Source organism: Mus pahari, chromosome 12 (assembly GCF_900095145.1).
Source record: "Mus pahari chromosome 12, PAHARI_EIJ_v1.1, whole genome shotgun sequence".
NCBI lineage: Eukaryota > Metazoa > Chordata > Mammalia > Rodentia > Muridae > Mus > Mus pahari.
Genome location: NC_034601.1, coordinates 2,880,754 through 2,906,406, shown reverse-complemented (window position 1 = coordinate 2,906,406; position 25,653 = coordinate 2,880,754). Strand labels below are relative to the sequence as shown.

Sequence of the window (25,653 nt, the reverse complement as noted above, 5' to 3'; positions counted from 1 at the left end):
AGGGAGGGAGGGAGGGAGGGAGGGAGGGAGGGAGAAGAAGAAAGGAAGAAAAAGAGGAAGAAGAAAAATAGAAAGATAGTAGAAAAGATGAAGGGGTTGGGGGGGTGCTCCTTGACCAATCAGCATGTCTAAAGCAGTGGTTCTCAGCCTTCCTAATGCTGTGACTCTTTAATACAGTCTCTCATGTGGTGGTGACCCCCAACCATACAATTATTTTCACTGCTACTCCATAACTGTAATTTGATACTGTTATGAATTGTAAATATCTGATATGCAGGATATATAACATGTGACCCCACAGGTTGAGAATCACAGGTTTTATCGCTCTAAAAGGTGATAAAATTCTCAAGGCTGTCAATCAAGTGACTCTGAGCAAGCTGAGAACAATCTAGCTGTCTGTCATCCAGGTGTCTCTTCAGAGTGTTTTTTGTTGTTGTTGTTGTTGTTTTGTTTTGTTTTTTATTTTTGTTTTGTTTTGTTTGTTTGTTTGTTTAATCCCTTAGTCTTCTTTCTTTGACTGCCTGCTGGTGACCTAACCCCCCTGGCTTGGTCTTCTTGATGTAGGGTGAAAATTTTACTTTGCCACCCTGTCACATTCATGTTTAATGCATGCTCATCCTGGTGTCGAATCCTGGGAAGCAATGTGACAATCTTCTGTCATGTACTATGATGAAGCTGGCCCAGTCTAGGAGGGGCAACTGTGATTTTTTTCCCCAACCCAACAATCCTTATTCTGAAATGCTTTTGAGCATTCACTGCTCAAAAGCCAAACAAAAGCCCTAGGCACCAGCCCAGGTTGCTCATCTCAATAACCCAAGTAGTCCCTCCTGCTGCGGGTGAGTCAGAACACAGAGAAAATTGTAACTTCCAGAAGCAACAAGATGAGTTAGAGGGTACAGGGCTTTCCAGAGACCATGGAAAACAGGTAATACATGTCAAGCAAGAGGGGGAGGATGCCTTAAAGTCTATCTCCTCTTTCTGATGACCTTGAAGTGTGGCCATGCCCTGGCTATGTGTAGCACTTTGTTTTGTGTCATATATTCTGTAATAAGCCTTTCAATAATTAGCCTGTTTCCCTTATACTGGTTCTGCCATACGTCTCTGATGACATGTGCATAAAACAGGCTGATGATCTCTCCACTCCCTCCGCTTACTCTCCCAAACTAGTAAGTATGCTAATGTTGTCATCCTTCTCTGTGTGGCTGGAGTCCAGTGAGGATGAGTGTGGCAGAATGCATGCTCTGTCTAAACTTCAGAAGCCATTACTAAGACAAGCAAGAGCCCAGCCTTCCTGCTTTTGAGTTGCATTTGCAAGTGAGAGCAATGAACCTCTATAAAAGGGAGCATGGTCACATTTGGTTTTAAATGAATGAGGATTTCAAGACAAAATAAGGACCCCACAGACCGAGGTCCTTCCTTCCTTCTCCCTTCCTTTCTTTCTGGCCTGTAGACTAATAGCTCATTATGGAGATGACTGTCGGAAAAAATAAAAGTTATCTAGACATGGAGGCCATTTCCCAGGAAGAGCTAATTATCAGCATAAATCATAGAGATCCTGGTCCAGACTGCATTAACCATCTACCGCAGTGATCATTTGTAACCGCACTGTAATGTCAGTCATGGGCTGGAAAGAAATTATCCCATAGTGGCTTCTTCAAGTGAGGTCAGGGTACAGCTTCCCTTTTGCACAGTGAGACACATTATGCCAACGGCACCATCTACTGTTAAACAAATCGAACCAGGGTGATAAATGGCCACAGGTTCACAAATGAGCCCCAGACAGGCTGAGAGTATTTGCTACAGGCCATGCAAATTAATTCCATCACTGGTTTATAGAGGGCAGAGAAAGTAGAAAACCAAATACTAACACCCTTCAGGAATTCATATCCTACATCCCCAAAGCATCTACCAACATCATCTCTAAAAGCAGGCTGAGTCTGTCTGCAGGCACCAGACTTAAAGTTAATATCCATCCATCAACACTGAAGTCCTTTTAAAATATGTTTTTGCAATTTTTTTGTGCATGCATGTGTTCATGCATGTGTGCGAGTGTGTGAGGGGGGGTTGGCAGGGGGAGAGATTAAGCTTGTGGAGATCAGAAGACAACTTCCAGTAATAGTAATTTTTTTTCTTCTTCTACATAGGATCCGGGAGATTGTGTTAGGCGTGACAGAAAGCACCTTTACTTCCTGAGCCATTCCACACGCCCCTAGATGCCTTTTAAACAACAGATAACCTACAAGCAAGGGTCAAAGCAACTGATTCTATCTGAATTGAAACCCTGTCATGTGCCGTCAGTTCTTAAGGAATGCCAATGGTAGGCATCACTGTACCATCACTGCTGATCAAATTGTCACCGGAGTAATAACATCAGTACCAATAATGCAGTAACTGCAACTAACATATATATGGCACCGTGAACTTCAATGCATTAATGTTCTCAGAGGGATGAAAGTTAAATGATGGTAATTCTTCCCCTTTTAGCAAAAGAGGAAACCGAGACAAAGAAGTGAAATATTTTTTTCCCAAGTTCAAACACTGTTGGAAAATAGAAATTGAGAGATAAATGAGGTTGTCTCAGGGATAGCACTATAGTTTTTGTCTGGACTGACTGCTAAGAAGCCAGTTGAGACCAGTCATACCAATTGTACCAATGAGATAATTGGCAGGTGGGGTCACCTTCCCACGTTTTCCCGATATTAAGACTGTACTAGTACCATTCACTTTTATACAGCAGTGCAAGGCATATACCTCTCCTGCACAGCTAGTTCCCAGCATGCACCTCTTCTGCACTGATAGTTCCTACAATGTAACTCACCTGGACAGCTAGCTACCAGCATGCATCTCTACTTCACAGCTAGTTCCTAGCCTGTACTTCAACTGGACAGCTGATTCCCAGCATGAACTGTATGTGGGCTGCTAGGTCCCAGCATGTATTGTACCTGCACAGGGATTTCCCAGCATGCACTTCTCCTAGACAGCTAGTTTGCCACGTGTAGGTCATCTGAAAAGCTAATTTTCTAGCAAAAGAATTGTTCCCTATTTAAAGACTGTCCTCACACTTACTGTGGAATGCTGGGTAACAGCCACACAAGAATATCAGGTCCCTATTTCTGGAACCTACAAATATTACAAGGAAAATTCGATTGAGTCTCCTGAGGTGGGAAACTGTCCCTGATTGTTTAAGTATCTTCATAGACAAGCACAGCTCTGTGTAAGATGTGGAGACACACACAGAAGAGAAGATTGTATGACTCCAATGACAGAGACTATTATCATGTGACTACCCAGAGAATGGAATATGAGGCCCTTCCAGTACTTTGACCTAAGCCCAGTGACAATGACTACAGACTTCATTCCACATGGATTACAAGAAAACAGTTTTTATTGCTAGAAGCCACCATTGTTGCAGTAATTGGTTAAATATAGGAACTACCCACCTTTCCACCCAAGACCAGACCCATATATCCATCCAGATAACTACCTACCTCTACTCATCTATCTGCCTACACATTTACCTCTTTATCTACCTATAAATCCATCCACTCACTTATTCCTTCCACCTATCCATCCACCCATTAATCCATATTTAGCCAATAGTATTTAATATAGCAGAGTCTGTATTTAGCTTAGCATGAACTGGTCATCTTATGTCAGCTGACCGTGTATGGCTGACATATTGAAATTGATAGTACAAAAAGAGATTTTAGGAAATTTTGCTTTAGTGATTAATATTTAAATATTTCAAATGGTATACCTAAAATAATGGGTGCTAGATTCCTTAGAAAGCCTGGCTACTTGTGTCAACTTTCTACAGTGTCCCAGTGAGTTGTAATTGTGAGCTGGTTTCTTCTGAGTAGGTAAGGTCTCCACACTTCACTAGTGACAGCCACCTCCTCTATCACACAAGAAGGTTTGGATAAGCTGTTTCTTGGTCTCTAGGAAATGTAATCCAGCCTCTGTACTTTCCATAGGAAATTTGTATTATAAAGTTTTAGTTAATTGTAAAGCAGAAAAGACTGTTTTAAAACAAAAGCTGTACATGACTATATGTATTGGTGATTTTCAGTGGGATAAGTTTCCTAGGGACTATAAGCCCTGTTGTTTAGGAAGCATATCAGCTTCTGCAACAAGGAGAGAGGCAAGGGGACATCAAGCCAGTTCTTAGTCTTTACCCCATGTACTCATCCCTTGAGATACACAGCTTCACACTTGCAGACAGTTGATGCACTTGTCTACTCCTTGGCTTTGTCAACAAGAATATAAATTGTTCTGATTGGTAAACTACTGCCGACAGTGGTAGGATTCTAGCTCACAGCCTTCACTTCACCATGGACCAGTTGATGGGACAAAAGCATTATTACCAGAGAGCTGTTTCCTCAGGCTAGACTGAACAGAACACGTCTCCATGGAGCAGACTCCATTTTTATGCACAGTTTGATGAGTAATATCTTTCTGGATCTATGACATCAAAGAGAGCATCTTGGCTTTGTTCAAACTTGGGTGATCACTGCCACCAGAGACAGAGAAGCATAAAAGACATAGATTGTTTTTCATAAAGTGATGGGGATGATGTATTCATAGAGAACGATGGTGTGGCCCTGGATGAGAACACTTAACCAGGCATATTTAACATCTGTGAAATAGGTCTGGTTGACCCATATATGAATGATTGTTGGTTGATAAAGGACAAAGATCCCTGGTCTGGAAAAAACTCATCATATTTGATAGCAGGTAGAAATCCAAACTATCTCCAGCTTCATGGTTGGAGAACTCATTTTTTCCCCCAATGAAAATGCTAATCCCAAACAACCAATCAGCCAACAAAAGACTTGTGCCTCAGAAACAGCAAAGTGTCTGCCACCAGCACGGGGAAAAGAGTTTATCTTCAGCATCCATGCAAACCCTGGGCATGGTGATATCCACTTAAAATTTCAGCACTGGGATGGCAGGGGAAGGAGAGACATGAGGATCACTGGGCCTCCCTGGCCAGCTTGTCTAGACTCATTAACATACCCCAGGTCCCAGTGAGAGGGACTGTCTCAAAAAAAAAAAATAAGATGGTCAGCAGGGCATGGTGCCACAGCCTTAAATCCCAGCACTTAGGAAGCAGAGGAAGGAAGATCTTTGAGCTGGAGGTCAGCCTTTTCTACAGAGTAAGTTCCAGGTCAGCCAGGGCTACACAGATAAAACCCTGCCTCAATCAAAATAAGAAGAGGTGGATAACTCCTTAGGAACAATACTTGAAGTTTTGCCTTCACAGTAATACACAGGCATGTGTTCATGCACACACATGTAAATGTGTGTACATACACAGGCATGTGTTCATACACACACATGTAAATATGTATACATACACAGGTATGTGCTTATATGTGCACATAATATATGTATACATAATTATACATACATACATATATACATATGTTTTCACCCACAAATATGCACACATACACACACATATACATACACACTTGAGTGAGTAAGTGAACTCTAACAGGACATTTCTTTGCTTCATAGACTTGGGAAGCCTGCTGCTCTCAGAAATGCTGGCCATCACTCCTCTTGGCCTGAGGTAATTTCAAGGCAGCTGCTCCTTGTGTAATTTCCTCCAGGTTTTTGTAGAACTCATGAGCATGTTGTCTGGGTTTACACAAGCATATCAAAGCAGTTCCTTACAAATAAATAAATAAATTTTAAAAGTTAAGGAAGTGGCCATCTCCTCCCAAAGACAAGTGACTTAATTGTGTTAGCAGCTCATGCCATAATGTACGCCTTGCTCTCTGAGATCCCAGTGAGCATTACCATTCATGAAGTTTATTGATCATTTGACATCTGCAGATGCTAAACCTTACTCACACAATCTATGATTCATAGGTATTCATAGGCCAAAGGTATTTCAGAATTTCCCCTCAATGGTCTCCACTTCCCTCACTGTGGCTCTCAGAAAAGCTACTTTGTTTCTTCCATATTGGTGTGTATTTACTTTTCTACTGATCATAATGCTTCTCCCCCTGATTATGACCCTGAACACTTCTGATAGAATACAAAGCATATCCTGATGCCAATGAGAAAAGGCCTGGGTTAAGACAGTGCACCTTGCTTTGGTAGGACCATCCTTCATTGATGAATGAGTGTAGTTTGCACACATGATAATCAACATGGAATGAAGGAGCACAGGATCTATTTGTCTAATTAATGGCCAAGATATCACAACGACTCAGAGCCACAGGTCATTCTTTCACTTCATTCTTCAATGTAACAGGAATTTTTGTATAACAAGGCACTTACTTTGCCTGGGATAAACAGTGAGTTTGATAAGCATAGAATCCAGGAACTTCACTCTCAGTTTGATTGCTAATTTATATTCTTACAAAAACATTTTTCGTGTGTGTGTGTGTCGTGTCTCTGTGTGTTGGTTGATGTGTGTTATCTGTGGTATGGTATGTGTATATGTGAATGATCGAATCGACATGCACTAGACACATGAGTGTGGGAGTGTGGGACTTGTGTGTAACCATGCAGAGCATGGTCAGAGCAGGATGTCAGGCATTTTCAGGATCAAGGTTTGCCTTACTACCTTGATGCAGCTTCTCTAGTCTATCTGAGCACACAGCAAGCTCTGGGGCTCTGATGAACTTGACCCCAATCCCAGGCACACTCAGCCATGTCTGAGACTTTAAGCTAGCGCTAAGGATTCAGACTCAGGATAAATACTGTTACATAATCAGCTTTCTCTCCTGCCCTGTCATGGTTAGTGTTGATTGTCACTGTGATGGCCTCTGGGTGGGTCTGTGAGGGCATTTCCAGGAATTATTAACTAAATTGGGACTATATTTCCCCAGAGTGTGCAGCACCTCTTGGTGGCCCAGATATAAGGAGTTTGGAGGAAAGCAATTCTATTTATACACTTGTTTTCACTCTGTGCTGGTGAGTGCCTCTTTCCTCTTCCTCCTCCTCCTCTTCCTCCTCCTCCTGCTGCCACTGCTGGTGGTGGCAATGATGGTGATGATGATGGTGGTGGTGATACATTCTTTACTGACATCAGAACCATTTCTTTGGCCTTTCACCCTGGGCTTGAGACCAACAGATCTCCTGGAATCTTCTAAGTCTTTGGTCAGATTGGATCTGCTTAGGCATCCAGCATGGGGGATTGAGCAGCTACTGGGCTGTCTGGATTTCCAGTATGAAGACAGCCATTGTTGGAGTCCACAGATATATCATATAAGCCTATTTAATAAATCCCCATATCTATATCTATATCTATCTATCTATCTATCTATCTATCTATCTATCTATCTATCTATCTATTTAATATCAATCACATATATATTTGATATTAAACAAACACACTATTATATAAGTTCTATTCCTCAAAATAATCTTGAATGATACTTGCAGGGACTTTTTTTGTTTGTAGGAAAGAAAGAGAGAATGTCAAAATTGATATACACTACATGTTTTAGGAAACCAATGTGGCAAGTTTTCATTATAGTCAGAAATCAAGACACCTACTGCCCTAAGAGGGTTCTACTTGCCTCTGGGAAAACATCACCAAATTTCTCATTCCCCTCCTACAAATCACAAGCCTGTTCAAGTCACATTGTGAACTCATGCTCCCACGTGTTGCATCATTATCTCCTTGAACATCTCCACATCCTGCCCACTGAAGTACCTCCCCGTTTTGTGCTCTCCCGCTTTCTTGCTCTCTCCCTTTCTACAAATATAATTTCATATGATGGTTGCTTTCTCCTTCTTTCCCAGCCCCTAGTTCCCAGTTCCTCATGATACACACATACATGAACACATACACACACACACACACACACACACACACACACACACACACACACACACACATACACACACACACACACACACACACACACACACACACACACACACACACACACACACACATACTTCAGGTACTCACAGTACCATGCATTAACCTAGTTGAGATAGTTCAAACAGCCATTTTTCTTACGTTAAAAAAAAATCATTTCATAGCAAATTCCCCTCAACTGCCATTCAGAGGAAGGTGGTGAGGCTCAGCCGGGACAGCAACACTTTAGTTGCTACTGCCAGGTGGGTGAAGGTATCATGGCTTCTTCTCCCTGGAGAACACATGTGTCCTGATGTTCCCTCTACAGTATCCTCCAAGGAATCAGGGTGTTCCTGACTAGTCAGGAATCGGCAGGAAGCAAGCGCATCAGTGTGAGTTTGGAGAGTAAAATTAGCCCCGAAACTGTGGGTGGACAGCTGGCAGGAGAGGAAGCCTGGGAAGAAGACTTGTTTCATTAGCCAGAGGCTAGATGGTTCAGAAATGCACCGGGAGCTTCAGAATTACTGACTCCACGATTCCACTCAGAATCCATGGGAGCTTCACCTCCAAGCAAACAAAAGTTCTTTAAAAATATATAAAGCAGTAAGTCAATGAGATCCCGTTGCCTTTGGCTTGCGGCTCTTCCCACACAAACTCAGATATGGCAAGCACAGCTTTGTCTGATACTTTTCAAGGAAATACAGGTTGCAGACTTAATCCCCAAGTATGTAAACAAAATCTAGTCTCAAGCTCAAATCTCACCAGGTATTCTCACCAGAAGAGCAGTTTTGTTATAATTATACGTTAGAATCATCACTCCATCATCTCTTTAGGATACTCTAGCAAAATACCACAGCCAGGGTAAGCTTGTTAAAAGGAAAGGTATTCTTACACCAGTGGAATGGAAAAATCAAGTTCAAGGTGTCAGTCCAGTTTTCCATAATTGCTTCTAACTTTACTTGAGTTGATGAAAAGATTAAAGGGTTTATTGAGTTCACCAGTGAAGGGCACTGGTCATGGTCTTGGGGGGCTCCACTCTGTTTGAGGGCCCCAATGGTGTTACCTGGATGGATAGAATTGCAGCATTAAAATTTAGTGGAAGATGTAAGTTTTTCATAGGTAGTAATTAGTATTTGATTATATTTTAAGGAAGATTTTAATTACACTCTGAATTTAATGAAGGGATGGGAGAATGAATGTAAAACCCATAAGTAGAGGGACCAATTAATGGTGATAAATAGTGGGTAGATGGGTGAATAAATAGGTGGTTGTGTAGATGGGTATATGGATGGAGGGGTGGGTAGACACATGGATATATAAGTGAATAGAGGGAGAGGGAAATCAATGGCAGTCAGAGATGTACTGTATACCCTCGCATGCTAGGAATAGCTCTCAATGGACCCAATATTACACATAATTTGACATAGCTTTAACTGCAGTAAGGATAGACCTACCTTTACTCCAACATTTCAAAGAATTTTTAGTGCTTTCAGGCATCTTAACATACAAACAGGTGCTTCATTATTTTCAAGAAAAATAAACTTGCCAAAGATCAAACAGGTCATTTTAATAATGCTGATAACTATTTTCATTTTAAAGCTTGTTTGTTGGCTCATGGTTTTTGTTTTAGTACACCACCCACTATCCAACATAACTCTGATTATATAAAAATTCACACCATTCTAAGAGTCAAAGAAAGATTACCATGAAGGCACCGACCTCACAGTTATAGTGTATGATGTCCATGGAAGCAACAGGCTGAGGAAGCAGGGAAGAATGTGGCTCAAAAGGCTGAGTAAGAAAAATACCATAGCCTGGCCTTGTGCATGAGAACTGGAATAACAGTGTACTTTCTAAATCCAAATGTTTCAACTGTTTAATTTCTTCCTCAGCACTCTGTGTATTACAGGAAGAATCATGTGCCTTCTAACATCCCGATGAACGGTAGCTTAATTAAAAAGGGGAGAATTTGTGAAAACATAGGCAATTTGTCTCACAGCTAATTGAAATCGCCACAAAGGCCCCCAGAAGACAAGTTCAATATTGTGGAAATACCAGCAGGGCTGGCATTTCGGTGTTCTCAGATACCTTCCTTGTCTGTCTGATTAAAATTTCACTTGGCCTTTCTGTCCATAATAAAAGAAACCTATTTGTGCCCAGAGCAGCTCAGCAGACAGCAGACGCATGTTAAATTTCAAGGCATTTATTGAGTCTGTCGATGTCTCCGCAGCACTGTGCTGCCAAGAATGCAACCTCAGCCTTTCTGGGGAGAGAGACTGCCAGTGGTGTTAATGATGGCAAAGGCAGCAGTCATTTCCAGGCCGGGACAAAGATGCTGGAAATGATGGCTATGCACCCACCTTGTTTTCTTAAAAAACAAGATGCACAAATAAACTGTATAGGTGTCCGTGTGTCCTAACTGATGGTGTTTGAGTTTGCAGAGACCCTGAGTTGCTCCCATTGCCATTCTAACTCATGATAACAGGGGTGATCGTGCCCATGAGTTTAGGTATTGGTGAACACTTAAAAAATAACCAATATTCACTGAACTAAAATATTGTGCAGGCTTAGAAATCAGTTTGCTGTCTGAGCAACTGTCCCCGTTAGATTTAATTGTCTACATGACATATATAGCCTGTAGTCATTCGAGGACTCAGGTGAAGAGTAGTCTAGATCAAAAGGGCTTGGAAGCAAGTCTGGGGGGGGGGATTCTGTTGATTGTGGATTGGTATAGGAAGGTCAAGCACATTGTGGATGGCACTCTTTCTAGACGGATCCTCCTGAGCCCTATAAGAAAGCTAGCTTAGTATAAGCTGGCTCACATCCCCCCCAAACAAGCAGGTAACTGCTGTTCTTTGATTGTAATGTGAGTGTCATGATTGGACATAGTCCTGAATGAAGCAGCAAGCAGACTCACCCCTAAGTTCCTGCTTGGATTCTTGTCCTGACTCCCTGCAATGGTAAACAACCATCCATAAGTTTAAGTAAGTCTTTCCTTCAGTAAGATGCGTTTAAATCCTGGTGTTTGCCACAGCCACAGAATAGAGCTGGAACACTGAGTATTCTTTACAATCATGGAGGCCAGAGAGGCCCAGAAAGCCCAATGGTAGACACGACCAGTGTCCATGCATGGTCTTCTGTCATTCATGGTCACCCAAAAGGCAGCTGCCATTTAGGGAACCTGGATGGTTATTTAACCCGGATGGTTGGTTAGTTCTATGCCGGAGCTGCTTCACAATGGGAAGCTCGAGAGTCTCAAAGGGCTTTCGTGACCCTGAAGGTTCAGCTTAGATATCACAGGTACAAAAGAGAAGTGGCCTTTGTCTTGAGCATCTTTATGGAGGCGCTCTGCTGCCCATTTGTATAAATGGGGAACACACCCTCACATATTGAAACACTAACGCTGGCTTCAGGGAACTTGGTAGAAGAGGGGCAGACAATGCAGAACTGATGGATAGGGAAGTGTGCTGAAAACCAATGTCTTCTAGACACAGCATGGCAATTGTACTTATAAATTCACTGCAGTTGGGGTTGCCTGCACAAGATGGAGCCTGTCTTAGTTAGGATTCTATTGCTGTGGTGAAAAGCCACAACCAAAGTAGCTCATGGAAGAATAAGTTTATCTCTATCTTGTTAAACTTTCAGGTACTAGCTCATCACTGAGGGAAGTCAGGACAAAAACACAACCGTTGTAGGGATCTGGAGGCAGGAGCTGATGTAGAGGCCATGGAGGAGTGCTGCTTACTGCCTTGCTCAGCCAGATTTCTTACAGAATCTAGGACTACCAGCCCAGGGATAGCACCACCTACAAGGAGTCCTCTCTTGTAAATGACTAATTAAGAAAATTCCCTACAGCATGACAGCATTTCTTAACTGAGGTTCCCTCCTTTCAGTTGACTCCAGCCTAAGCAGAGTCCCTCATTATTTTCTGGTGGAGAGTGGCAGAGCTTATGACATCCACTCTTCTTCCTTGGAGGAAGGAATCATTTTCTTCCCTGACAAAGCCATTAAAAGTTGCCCATCCTCTAGTAAACAACACACACACACACACACACACACACACACACACACACACCTCTAGCTAAACACACTGAGTCGGCAGAGAAGGTAGCATGAAAGTAGGAGGGCATCTTTCTAGAAAAATGGTGACTTAGTGAATGAGGGAAGTGGGAGGACAGAGGCTAATAGAGATGATAAAAGTAATGAAAAAGCCTGAGATTATAGATGACACATCACCAAGTACCACCTAACCTGATTTGACAGCAATTTGAACCTAGGAAAACAAACTCTCTGAAGAAGTCTTTAAAAGTAAAGAAATTTGGTCTAAAACCTTCCTTGACCAGTATGTGTCACTGACCACTCCCCTTTGCATTATCCTGAGTTTACTCTACAATGAAGGCTCATCTCTGCCAAGTGAAGAGGGTCACCAATCCATCTATTTAGCCACTGTCTATCTAATTCTCTTAATATGGCTCTTTATTTCACAGGAGGTACATGTATTCTCCATGCTCCCTATCTAATGTTAGTTTCCTAGAGCAGTAAATGCCTACAACATGAATCTGTGGGCGTGGAGATAAAGAGCTGTTGGTAAAGTGCTTCCTGTGCAAACATGACCGCCTGATTCTAATTCTCATAGAACCTACATAAAAATGTGAGGCATCTTAGTATACACTGTGGAAGACTAGGCAAAAGGATCCCTGGGCCTAGATGCCCAGTCAGCCTAGCCTAATCACTGAGCTCTAGACCCAACAGTGGAAGACAGTTGTCTTGGTTACTTTTGCTGTTGCTGTAACAAAATGCCTGGCTTGTTTGGGGGATGTCATTTGGTCCTTGGCAGAGGTGGCTTGTGTTCACTTCCAGCCAGCATCATTTCAAGTCTGCCTTCTGGGTGAGCTAGCTATAGTATGGACAGATAATGGTGCCTTAAAACAGGAATAGGGTGCCTGGAAAAATAGGGTCATCTTTTAAGACTCGGCTTCAGTCACCTCTCCCTGGTAGCTTATCCAAATGCAGGTTCATCAATGACAAGTGAAGAAGGTCGAAATCCATCTATACAGCCATTGTCCATCCTTCTAATATGGCTATCTACTTGAGAGTGAAGGGTAACAATGGAGAAAGGGGTTAATTTGACTTAACATTTCCAGATTAGAATCCATCATAATAGGGCAGTTACAGCAGCAAGAGCTTGAGGAAGCTTGTCACATTGCATCAAAGAAATGAAGGACATTGAATGTCTGCTCAGATCAGTTTCTCCTTTTGATACAGAATAGGATCTCAACACAGAGAGTTGAGATCACAGTCTACACATGGCAAATTAGAGACCCAAGAAAGAAATAGTTCACATAGAACAACAAAGAGTGGCCAAGCTGCTACAAGCTACCAGAGAGATGCTGCTGAAGCCGAGTCTTAAAGGATGACTCTAGGTTTCCAGGCACCATATTTCTGTTTTAAGTCACCATTTTCTATCCATCCTACAGCTAGCTCACCCAGAAGGCAGACTTGAAATGATGCTGGCTGGAAGTGCATGCAGGCCATCTTTGCCAAGGACCAAATGGCATCCCTAAACAAAACAGGGGCTTGAGGGAAATGTCAAAACATGACTAAGACCCCCTGGGGCTTCTGATTTCCTCAATTACAGATTTTTTTTTTTTTTTTTAGAAAGCCTGCTTTCTTTCTGTAGTCCACTCAATGGTAGAACCCCCCCCCCCCAAACTATCCTGTTGCTGGTAAAAGAGATTCTAAGGAGTCCCAATGACCGTTAACAATAACTTCTGTTTTTTAAGAAATAATAATAAGAAGAAACGGTTAGCCTACTCAAGAATGTGTGAAGTGGGAGTGGGTGGCCAGGGGAGCAGAGTGGGGGGAGGGTATAGGGGACATTCAGGATAGCATTTGAAATGTAAATGAAGAAAATACCTAATAAAATAAGTTAAAAAACAAAGAATGTGTGAAACTAGTTCAGTCATTTTATATTACCAATAAAGGAAAAGGAAGCCGGGGCCTTCTCTCATTTGTATAGAGGGTTGTATAGAGGTGGCAGAGCCTAGCTGTCTACATAAGTTCCTTATTTTATTTATTTTAAATGAACTGATAAGGTGGCAGGTTTCCTGGTGTCATTTTCAGACATACTCAGCATTGTTCTCTCCAAGTACCTCCCCACTCCCACCCCCTCCCCCTCATGCTGCCCCCTCTTCCCTGCTTGCTGTACCCTTGCCCCTTGAGATGTCCCTTCCTAGGTTCCCAATCCTCTGCTATATCAACCATCCCAGTCTCTCCCTCAAGGTCTCCTGCACTCCTCTTTTATTTCTATCCTGTGGACTCTTTTTTTTAATTTGCTGGCTTTTACTCACACATATTCTCACCTAGATACACATATTTAGCCGTTAGAAGCCAAGTCTATATCCAAGAAACAATGGGAAATACTTGCTTTCCTAAGCCTGGGTTCCACAGCCGACAGAATGGCCAAAAACCTTGTCCAGCCCTCCTTCAGACAAAGGAGTCAATACCTAGATTATAAACCAAACTCCAAAAATTAAGCAAAGTATCTGCCAGTCAATAGATGGGCCCATGAAGTAAGCAGGTAGTTCTTAAAAGATGAACTACAAGCGTCTGATAAATACTTTTTAAAGTGTACAACATACTGTTCCTCTAGAGAAATGCAAATTAAAACTCCTTTGAGACTCTCCCTCACCAGAGTCACAATGTCAGCGTGACAAAAGGCACCAGATTTACCTTCAGACAGTTTGCTTTTCTATCTCCTTTGGGGTTTAGGAGGAACTGGGTGATTGCCTTCTGGCAACAGGGTAGAAGTAGATGACCTTCCCTGCATCCCACCAGACCTAAATCCCAAGATTCTCTCATCCGCTGCACCATCAGTGTAGAGACAGCAGGAGCCTGGAGATTGCATCATACTGTAGGACAGACTTGCCTATGCATCAGGTTCTTGTGTGTGAATACATCTCACGTGTGAACACAGACAAGGGCAGAACTGTCCACACTTCAATATAGATGCACACATGGCTTTGATGATAGAGTGATAGAGTACTGGTCTAGCCAGCCCATAGCTCCGGGTTCCATCCTCAGCACTGCATTAAGTTGAACATGGCATTCCATACCTGTAATCCCAGAACTCCTGAGGTAAAGGCAGGAGGTTCTGGAGTTCAAAGTCTTTCTCTGAGTCACAGGAATTTCAAAGCTTGCCTGGGTTACCTGAGACCATATCTAATTCATAAACCAATTGCCTACTGTTCTCTATCTATAAATACACTCACTTCTCAGTGGTCCTGAGAGTTCTATCTATGCAGGCAATGTTATGGCCATCCCCTTACCCTTCCCTCCATAGAAGAGAACGCATAAGAACACAAGCATCCTACCAAAGGCCTTGCTAGGTTCTACCTGTCTAGACCTTTGAATTCTTCCAGTGGCTTGCGAGATCATGCGTATTGCAAAACTTTGGCTATTTTCCAGCTTCTTCCTGTATTGCTGTCCCCTTTTCCAAGAAGCCAGACATACTTACCTGTCGTTGCATTCAGTTCATCAATTTTGCCTCCCCAATCTGTGCTTACCTCTGGTCTGAATCACCCCTTATTGCCTCCTCCTACATACTTCCCACACACTCATTACATTCAGTGTCAGCCCTACGGGTTTTTCTTTAACCATTGAGTCTTCTTCCCTTTATAGTCTCCCTTCTGTTTCCTTGCCTTGTACTGTCCACCAGCAACAAATAATTTTTGAGTGTGAACTAAAGTCAAGATGTCAGTGCTAAAATATTAGTAAAGCTCTTGCCATATTAAACAGCTGGGCATGTTGATTCCCAGCCCTCGTGAGGTTGAGATGACAGGTAAATTCCTTAGATTGCTGGATAGCAGGCTAGCCTAATAGACGATTCTCAAGATAATGAGAGACATTTTCTCTAATGAAAACGACCATGATACATGAAAATGATATTCTAGGTTGAATTCTGGCTTCCTCATACATATGACACAGAGACACACATTTACAGACACACCACACACAGTCTTTCAGCCCTGGTAGAGAATGTGAGCAGAACTGAGTCATAAACAGGCATGGCTCTCTTCTGGCTCCCAGGATCACTGAGATGCTGGCTTGCTCATAATTTGAGTATCAGCACCCAGTAGGAAATAGGACTCTGTAATGACTATATAAATGAACATAGCAACAGGCTGCTCATTCAGAGGGGAATTGAGGCCACTCAGGATAGATCGGGACTATTCCACAAGGAAAGAAGTCACTGAGTTCCCAGCAATGGGAAAGGACTTGTGGAGAAATTTCTTTTTTCTTTTTTTTCGGTTGGCAAACTAATGACTTCTCTGTGTGCCCACTGCAGCTAGGAGACTGGAAGAAGTTCAGAGATGAAGGACCAAGGAGCTTTCTCTTTACTGCCATTCCCTTCACTGGGACCACCACAACCTTTGAGACCCTGGGACATTTATACCAAGCAAGAAGAGCACAATTAGGCAGCATCGCAAGTTGATACCCAATGGACCTTACATTTCATTTCCATCAATTACTGCTGGGGTTTGGCCCTATTTTCATTGCAAATGTGAGCAACACCAACCCCTTAGTCACTATTAAGGAGCAATCTGGGGAAATCATCCACTTCCAATAATCCATTCCCCTAATTTAGAACCCTCTGAAACCACATAATGAATAGCACTGTCGCCAACTCTCCAGTAATGACATATGACATATGTCTGCAATTGCTCTTTTCATGATAAATCCCCAGGCATCATTCCCCTCAGAATCTCCTGCTTATTTATTCACTGGGGCGTCTCAAACACAAATACAGTAGAGTCATTTCTGGAGATGAATTAAGGAATGGAGTTGAATCTCTAGCTTTGAAAATTGGGGAAGAAAGTTTTATCCTCACATAATAAATAGCATTGAACTTTTGTCTACAAATGGTTGATTAATATGCAATTATATTCTTAAGTGTAGGCTGTCAATTAATTCCAAAGTGTCTTATTTAATTAGTGATACCATTCAGTAAATTCCCACTAGCAACCTTCTCCCAGTTTTATGATAGCAATTTTATGTTGCCTCCTTGGAGGGAACGTTGGGTTCGGTTTTGAAAGTGAAACTTCAGTAGTCTTTGTTCTGTTTGCTGCATGAAGAATACAGCCTTAGAATAGATAGCTGTGGTCTTGTTGTGTTCTCTGTTTTGCTGACCATTCTTCTCAGAGATGTAGACTAGGTAGCAACCAAATAACTGTTCCTCTCAAATTCCAGAGACAACAAAGATAATAAGGCTAATAATCATGAATTGGTTATCATCCTTGGATTAACATTATCATCTTTGTATTAAAGAAATACTCTTTAATAGTTTACATTAAAGAAAATACTTATAGGTCCAGCAAGTGACTGAGCAGGTAAAGATATTTGCTGTTAAGCCTAAGTGCCTGATTGGAGCCCTATACCCTGCATGATAGAGTACACACACACACTCTCTCTCTCTCTCTCTCTCTCTCTCTCTCTCTCTCTCTCTCNCTCTCTCTCTCTCTCTCTCTCTCTCTCTCTCTCTCTCTCTCTCTCTCTCTCTCAAAGAGATACATCAAAGTCACCCAAGTATAGATAGGTTAATTAGAAAAAAAGCCCATGTATTAGGCTATTTTAGTGCTATGTGATGCTCATTTTGTTGGAGGGTATTTGTAGGTATCATTAGTGCCTAAATGTTGAATTATTTCAGAGTTCTCTTAGCATTCGCTTGGATAACAGAACTAGAATATGTTAACAGTAAAATCTAGAGGTCATTTGTCATCTTAGCCACATACTTGGAGAAGCAACACAGACAAAAAAAGAGGAACTTTCTGAGCTTAGACAAATCATTAAAATTTGATCAAGCTGAGGTAAGGTTCAAGTAAGATGAATTTGCATGGATGGCTCTCTCACCCTCCGCTTTTGCATATGCTAATGAGATGATGACTAGGAGACTATGTGCAAATAAGATGCACCTTAATGAGAATGGAGTGCTGGACCCTTCCACAGTTACAGTTGACTGACTTCTAGATACATTTGTTTGGAGAACAAAATATGGGGGGACCTGTGGAAGGCTTAGGTGGTAAATCAAGAAGGAATAGATTGTGTCTCCTACAGTCTTTAGACCATACAGCTCAATAAAGGCTTCATGTTTGTATAAGATACTTCCTGGCAGGTTCAACCAGAGTGCTTGTCATGGTTTGAGTGTGAAGTGTTCCCTATAAGTTCTGTGTTTTTACTTTACTAAATTTCCATGTTGTGGTACAGATGTGGGAGATCATAGGAACCCTAGAAGAAGAAGCCTTGCTGGAGAAAGCAAGGCACTAGAGCTGGCCTTGAGATTTGATAGCCCAGTCCCATTTCCTGAAGTTCATTTTCTGATTGTGAACTGAAGATGAGATGTGACAGAATGCCTCCTACTTCTGCCTCTACTCAGGCTGGATTGTATTTCCTCTATGTGAAAGGCAACCAATACAGTGTTAAACTGTCACCTACTCAGGTTGTAGAATGACCTCGAAAAAGGGTTTATGAGTGACCAGAAGTTGTGGAGTCACAATTATGGCAGGGTTATTGGGAACTCTATGACACTCCACATCTTAACACAGGGCATCATCATACCATGGAGGAACAGATGTTCTCTGTGTTGGCACTGTGTGCACTGGGGACTAGTTGTGTCTTTATTGTGGGTGTTCATCTATGCACTGTATGGTGATCAGCAGTCTCCCTGCCTCTAGCACAAAACCTCAACCCCTACATAGCTAGGACCACATCGCACCCATTGGCGTACAACTCCCACAAGCTAAGAAGCCCTGCACAGACTGAATTGTTTGGCCAATTTTTCTAAGATCTTCCCAGGGTTACTGTGATATTTTTCCTTACTGATCTATTATAACTTTATGTGAGATATTAAAATCCAAATACAAACAAGAGGCTACCTTGTTAACCTTGAATCCAGGAACTTAGAAGAGTGAGGAGTGGCTACAGTTTCAGCCTGCTTGCTGTATATATTGGAATGAACATGCAGACTTTCTTAGTTCCCCCTATCTATATGCACTTAAATAGAAATCATTTGTACTGTTTTTAATTATGCAAATTTTGACATTCATTTTGCATACAGTTCTTAGCATTACTCTATACTACTATCCATCCATTAATTTCTTATCATTTAAAAAGTTACATTAATTTATTCATTGGGTGTGCATATGTTTATTCATGCTTTGGGTACATGTGCACACATACAGGTGCTACATTGTATGTATGGAGTTTAGGGGACAACTTTTTTATTTCTGCTTTTCTTCTTGATGTTGTGATACAATTACAACATTCCTCCCTTCCCTTTCATTCCTCTAAACACTAACCTATATATCTCCTTGCTCTTTTACTAATTATTTCATGCAATTATACACATATATATCCATAAATACTACATATTTGGTCCATATAAGAGGTATGTTTTCAGAGCTGACAATATGGTACTGTAAAACCGATAGGAAGACATCTTGTGCAGTTGGTTCATATTTCACTATGTCGCCCCCACCCCCAGGGAGCAAACTCAAGCCTATAGGCTGGGGGACAATCTCCTTTGCAAGATGAGTCACTTCAATAGTACAAGTTCATTTTTTTTAATGGTTAAATAATATTTCACAATATGGATGGATTAAAAAGCTACCTAGGAATCTTTTTTGCTTTAGTTCACATATGTTTGTATGTGTATACACATATAGATCTCTATATGTATATGCTGATTTTACTCATCACATAATATTGCTCCCTTACACATGTGATAAAGAAGATAATGTCTAGCCGTGGGCCTTGAAGGTTTCATCCTTTACCACCTTTTTCCTCCATGTACTTCATTATTGCATCATCTTCTTGATGTTGGACTCTTAGTACATCTAGGACTCCACTAGTTTCTTGGGACTTTTACTTCTTCCTTCTATTCATTAGGAAATTACCTACAGGACCAAACTGGGAGCCAGGGATGATGACAGGCTATCACCTAAGGGTCACTTTTCGTTTACTTCAGATAATTTAGGACAGCCTGCAGGCGCTTTCCTCTCTTTTCTGTTGGCTCCTCAGATCTGCATGATAAAGAGACTTTTTCTCACATCTCATGGGTCTGTTGTGTGCCAGAATAGAACTAAAAGGAAAGAAGGTAGAAGGCTGATCATCCAAAGGCAGATGCAGCTCAGTGGAAACAGCGCCGTTAGTGACAACTGTCTCTAAATAGAAGGAATGTACACCACAATTTTGCCTTGGAGAGGCACAGAACATGCCAGTAGGGGCAGTTTAAACTGACTATCTCAAGTTTCCTGGAGGTCATCTGCCCTGGAGAAGTTTGGCCAGAGTACTAAGACCAGGAAAGTTGGATCAGCAAAGTGAGGAAGTTTCCCATCCAGTTGAGTGGGTCAGTAGATGACATCCATTGGTGGGAAGGAAGATGGCCCTTAAAGATTAGAAGAGCCTTCATGGGGTTGACAGGGAGAGGGCTGTGTTCAATGAAGGATGGATGCCCTGCACTTTGCAAGTTGAGAGGGATTTAACAGCATTTTGAAAGCACAGTAGAGCGGGGGAAGGCCATGGTCACATCCAGGCTTTGAAAAGATCACCCTATTGAAGTGTGATAAATAATATTGGTAAGGCCTTAGCTGTGCCCTCTCCATAATATATTCCCAGGAACTGAGCAAAGGCCTTCACCATGCCAATAAGCATTTATGTCCCTGCCATAATTCCAAGTCTGATAAGGTGCAGAACATACTTTTTCCATTTCTTTAATAGATGCATTTTCTTCAGCAGTGACAGCTACCTCTTGGCCTACTTTGCAGGAGAATCTTCTTAGTCCCTGGTAGACCATACTTGGAGAAATTTAATAAAAAAAAGTTGAAGAGGTGGGGAGATAGCAATGGGCTGTAGAGGTGGCTTGGTTAGTACAGGCAAACAAGCATTGGGAACTGAATTCTAAGTTCAAGTCTCAGATCTCACGTTAAGGAAAAAAAATCAAAAGTTAGCCTTGCTCTCACATGTTCACAATCCTGTTGCTAAAACTATGACACAGGAAAATCTCCAGGCTCACTGGCCCATAAACCTAGCCAAGTGCCTGCTGCTCTTTCACAAGACTAGAGTGTGGTTCATTGTACCTGCGCTGAGTGACTCACAACTCCAGGGGATCTGACACTCTCTTCCAGCTGCTTCAGGCACTTGCACATGCTAATTTACAAATGCACACACATCGACATAATTAATACTTAAAATTAAAATAAGATGCAAAAAATTCGGAAAGCATACCTATCAAGGGTAAACTGCACCCCAAACCCTGGGCACCATTTCCTGCCCCACAACTCTGCCTGTTTTGCTGGAGGCCTGCAGACACCAGGGCTGCCAGACAGGAGCCTAGCCTAACTGTCATCTAAGTGGCTTCATCCAGAAACTGATGGAAACATAGGAGGGGACCCACTGCCAAACATTAGGTGGAACTCGGGGAATCCTGTGGAGGTGGAGGAGGAGGAAGAAGGATTGTAGGAGCCAGAGAGATCCGGAACACCACAAGAAAAACCACAGACTCAACTAACCTAGGCCCATAGGAGCCCACAGAGCCTGCAACAACAACCAGAGAGCATGCACAGGACTGACATAGATGCTCTGTGCATATGTAACAGATGTGCAGCTTGGGCTTCAGGTGGAACTCCTAACAGCAGAACCAGGAGCTGTCTTTGACTCTGTTCCCTGCCTTTGGACCCTTTCCCCTAAAGGGGCTTCCCCTCTAACCTCAATAGGAGAAGATGCACCTAAGCTTACTGCAACTTGATATGCTCATATAGGTAGAGGCTGATATCCATGGGAGGCCTCCCATTTTCTGAGGAGAAAGGGAAGAGGGGGAGAATGGGGCAAAGGGGAGGTGAAAGCAGGGACTGGAAGGCGAAGAGGGAAAGGAAGCCGTGATTGAGATGTTAATTAATTAATAAATAATATTTTACTTCACCTCTATTCTGCATGCTACCAGAGGAGGAAGGTAGTATCAATATTGCTCAGCTACAAACCCTGTGACCTGTCACAGTGACATGCCTGCAAGACATACAGCCCAAATAGTGGCAGAAATGTTGAGAGTATCCAACCATTCTTTGACTAGAATTAGGCTGAATTCATGTGCTGGGATTCATACCTGACATGGTCAAAGTGGCCAAGAACCTGAGGCTAGATAGAGCATGGGCTCACGCGAAAGTCTACTATGATTGTTCTGTTAAAGGAACATAGCAGTATAATAACTTCTAATAACATAAAAATGCAAAGAAAAACAACAACAACAACAAAAAAACAGTCCCATGAAATGATGTGGCTCATATACTGAAAGAATTAAAACTGGCCTTTACATGTAAATGTACACAACTGTGCTTTTGCATATGCATGTACCCATGCACTTACACACTCACATAGAGTCACTCATGGAGAGAGAGCAACAACAAGGGAAGTTGATTCTTAAAAATGTAAGGAACCCTGTCCTTTTTAGAGAAATATTGTACAAACAGCTTATGTTTAGCTGCAAGTAATGAGACTTAATAAAGATATACATAGAAATCTTGTTTTCTCGACTAAACTCTATCCCAAATGATTTCTCTCCAGTTTAAAAATAGCTTATAGCACATGACTAATCTATTGCACTGTAATCATATTTCAACCTTATCAAATATCCTCACATATTTCTTCTACCCGCTTCCAAAATGAAACATCAGAGATTTAGATTTTATTTGGAAAATTCCTTATTCATCGTACGGAAACACATTCAATTGCATTTGAGAAATTCAATTTAAAACTAATTTATCTTACATTAATGTTTAAATTCATGAGATTCCATATAAAGTCATCCTTGTACTGTAATAAATTCAGAGTCGATATGATAATTATTAAAACAGAACGGAGTGTGGGGAAAATAAATCGTGTTGTGTTAGGGTTCTCTCTCTCTCTCTCTCTCTCTCTCTCTCTCTCTCTCTCTCTCTCTCTCTCTCTCTTCAGCTCTGAGGATTATAGGAAAGAGAGAAAAGATTAAACAGAAAGAAAGAAAGCATAGAAGTAGAGAGGCAGGAAAAGAGAGCAGTGGAGAGTGGCCAGGCAGGGTGTCTGCCATTGCTCTTCATAAGACTGTTGAGTACATTCCAGGAAGAGCATCAGGGATGTTTTCTCATTTTGAATTTGTCAGCGCTCCACAGACATCATCCTGATGCTAACAGTGTAAGTGAGACTCTCTCTTTTGAATTCCCCAGAATATTCCAGATTTCTTATTATTTACTATGTGTATATATAGGCATATGTGTATAAACACATATATGTGTATATATATATATATATGTAGTATATTATATATATATATATATATATATATATATATATATATGGATATATGTGTGTGTGTGTGTGTACATACACATGTATAGCCTAGAGATCAAACTCATACATACACACACACACACACACATACACACACATATATATATATATATATATATATATATATATATATATATATATATATATATATCCTATAATCTTTATGAATATTTTCATTGCATTATATGTTCAGTATGACCCCTTATATGGGACAGGTTTGCCATTTTTTTACTTATGTCATGTTGATTCTCAAAAGGTCTCAAGGACTGGAGCTGTAGTTCTGTGGAAGGTTCTTGCCTCATAGGTAAGAGGCCTTAGGTTTAAGACTCACCACACCACAGTAGTAGAATTAACAGAAATAACAATGAGGAAAGATTTCAAATGCTGACACTCCTGTGATCTCACATTATAGGTGTTCAGCCTGTACCAGTTAGCAGTTATTGATCACTTATAGATGCCAACTCTCATGTTCCAAACTCTGCTATGTGCCATGGCTTGTCATTCCATGATACTCACATAGGGAACTGCTTCCATATACCCAATGAAAGGAAGGAAATGAGGAGGTGTTAGAGGATATGGCCATGTTGCAAAGAGTCACAAGGAGGGCAACTAACCACCAGCCCAGCCATGCTCTTGAGCATCCTTCCTACCTCACACATATAGAATGTGCAGTTTTCTTACAGATATGCAAACTCAGATCTCACAAGGTTCATGCTTTACTGCATAAGCAGATTTTGATTATATCTATTCACTTACTTGTTTACTTAATTACTTAATGGTGTGTGTGTGTGTGTGTGTGTGTGTGTGTGTGTGTGTGTGTGTGTGTTCAAGCTTGGCAGCAAGCATAATAGTCAGGATTTAAATTCAGTCTTACCAAACCTCCAAAGACCTCCATCATGATATCTGCCTGAGTTCCAGAACCACATATCTCCCTCTACCTTTGCTAGCTGAGTGTTCCTGGATCCCAAGGCATTTGCTGTCTGCCTGCATGCCTGCCTCCCTCTCTAACTCTGCATCTCACACTGATTTCCTTCTTTGTGTTATTGATCCAGGACACATGCTCTCTGTGCTGTTGCTAAGGATAAATGCCTGCTCCCTGAGAAACAACACTATAAACCTAACAGGAAGAGCAAACAAAACTCAAGGATGCTTTGTCTGCATTGGTACTTAAGACTTCCAAATCCAAACAGACTGCTCAGAAAAAGATATTAGAGTTCAATTTGTATGCTTCACTCGCCTGCTCTATCCAAGCACTTAGTTCCTTTTCTATAATTAATTTTTTTCTTTTACATGTCACCCCCCATGTGCTCAATAATCTGTGACTTTTCCATTAAGTCTTCAATTTGAAATGTGTATTTTTAAATGTCTAGAAATACGGTGATTCGATTACCAGGAGGTGAGTGGCCATGGCTGGCATTACCTACCTGGGAGGAGCAGTGTGCCTCTGGTGTCTAGTGGGAAAAAACCTGGATAGTAAACTCTCTGCAGTATGCTAAGCAGTCCTTACTTAGAGAACAATCGCGTCAGCTGAACTGTGCTGGGACCCTGAAGCAGAAGACATACTGAGTGCTGTGTATAATGTTGCCTCAATGGGAGGAAGAGATGGGTCACGTTGATCCACAACAGAGCTGTATTTAGGATGAATTAGGAGACTGGTGGGACACGCCTCTGGGTCTGGCAGCTTTGGTATAACTAGGGGGAGGAGAGTACTGTGGATGTAGGCAACAGTTCCATGTGCTACAGGCTCAGAGCAAAAGAAGCAGAGGAAGGAGAAAGTCCAAACCTTAGCATTCTCTGACTCTGGGGCTCTTAGAAGAAAAGGCCACCTGTGCCACACCCCGCAGCCACCATTTTATCAGTCAAGCACATGGCTCGAAATGACTAGAGCACAAAAGCTCTGAAAACACAATCCACTCCCCCCCCCCACACACACACCAGTTGTTTCCATCAGGCCTAATGTCACAACAAAGTCCAAAGTATTTAAAACAAAGGGGTTGGGGAGCAGGAATGAAGTGACTTTCAACTATTTCACTACTGAATTGTTAATATTTCCCTAAGATCTCTATGTAATACTTTTGAAATTTTACTACAAAATTTAAAATATATACTTTAAAATGTTCACTTCAAGGAAAAGGTTTTTAGAAATTTGTTGCCTTTTGAAAGGAAAAGAAAAGTATAAGAAAAATAAATGTGAAAATAGTAGGTGAAGACTTTCTCATTATTATAACACAGTTTAGCTCGTAGGCTTATAATATGATAACTAAAATGTATGTAGCATAGTAAAACCTACTTTTATTTTAAAAATAAAATCCAGGGCTGCTGAGATGCCTCAGAAGATAAAGGTGGTTTTATCTTAACCAAATGGGTTAAGAATGTTCCACTGCTCTGAGCATGACGAGGTTCTCTCTCTCTCTCTCTCTCTCTCTCTCTCTCTCTCTCTCTCTCTCTCTCTC

The 25,653-nt window shown here is 41.6% G+C and overlaps 1 protein-coding gene across 22 annotated transcripts in view; it reads right to left on the bottom strand.

The window, feature by feature from the left end:
• Rbfox1 (RNA binding fox-1 homolog 1) overlaps nucleotides 1-25,653 on the bottom strand; it is a 1,661,838-nt gene that overhangs the window by 762,854 nt on the left and 873,331 nt on the right. The window lies entirely within an intron of this gene.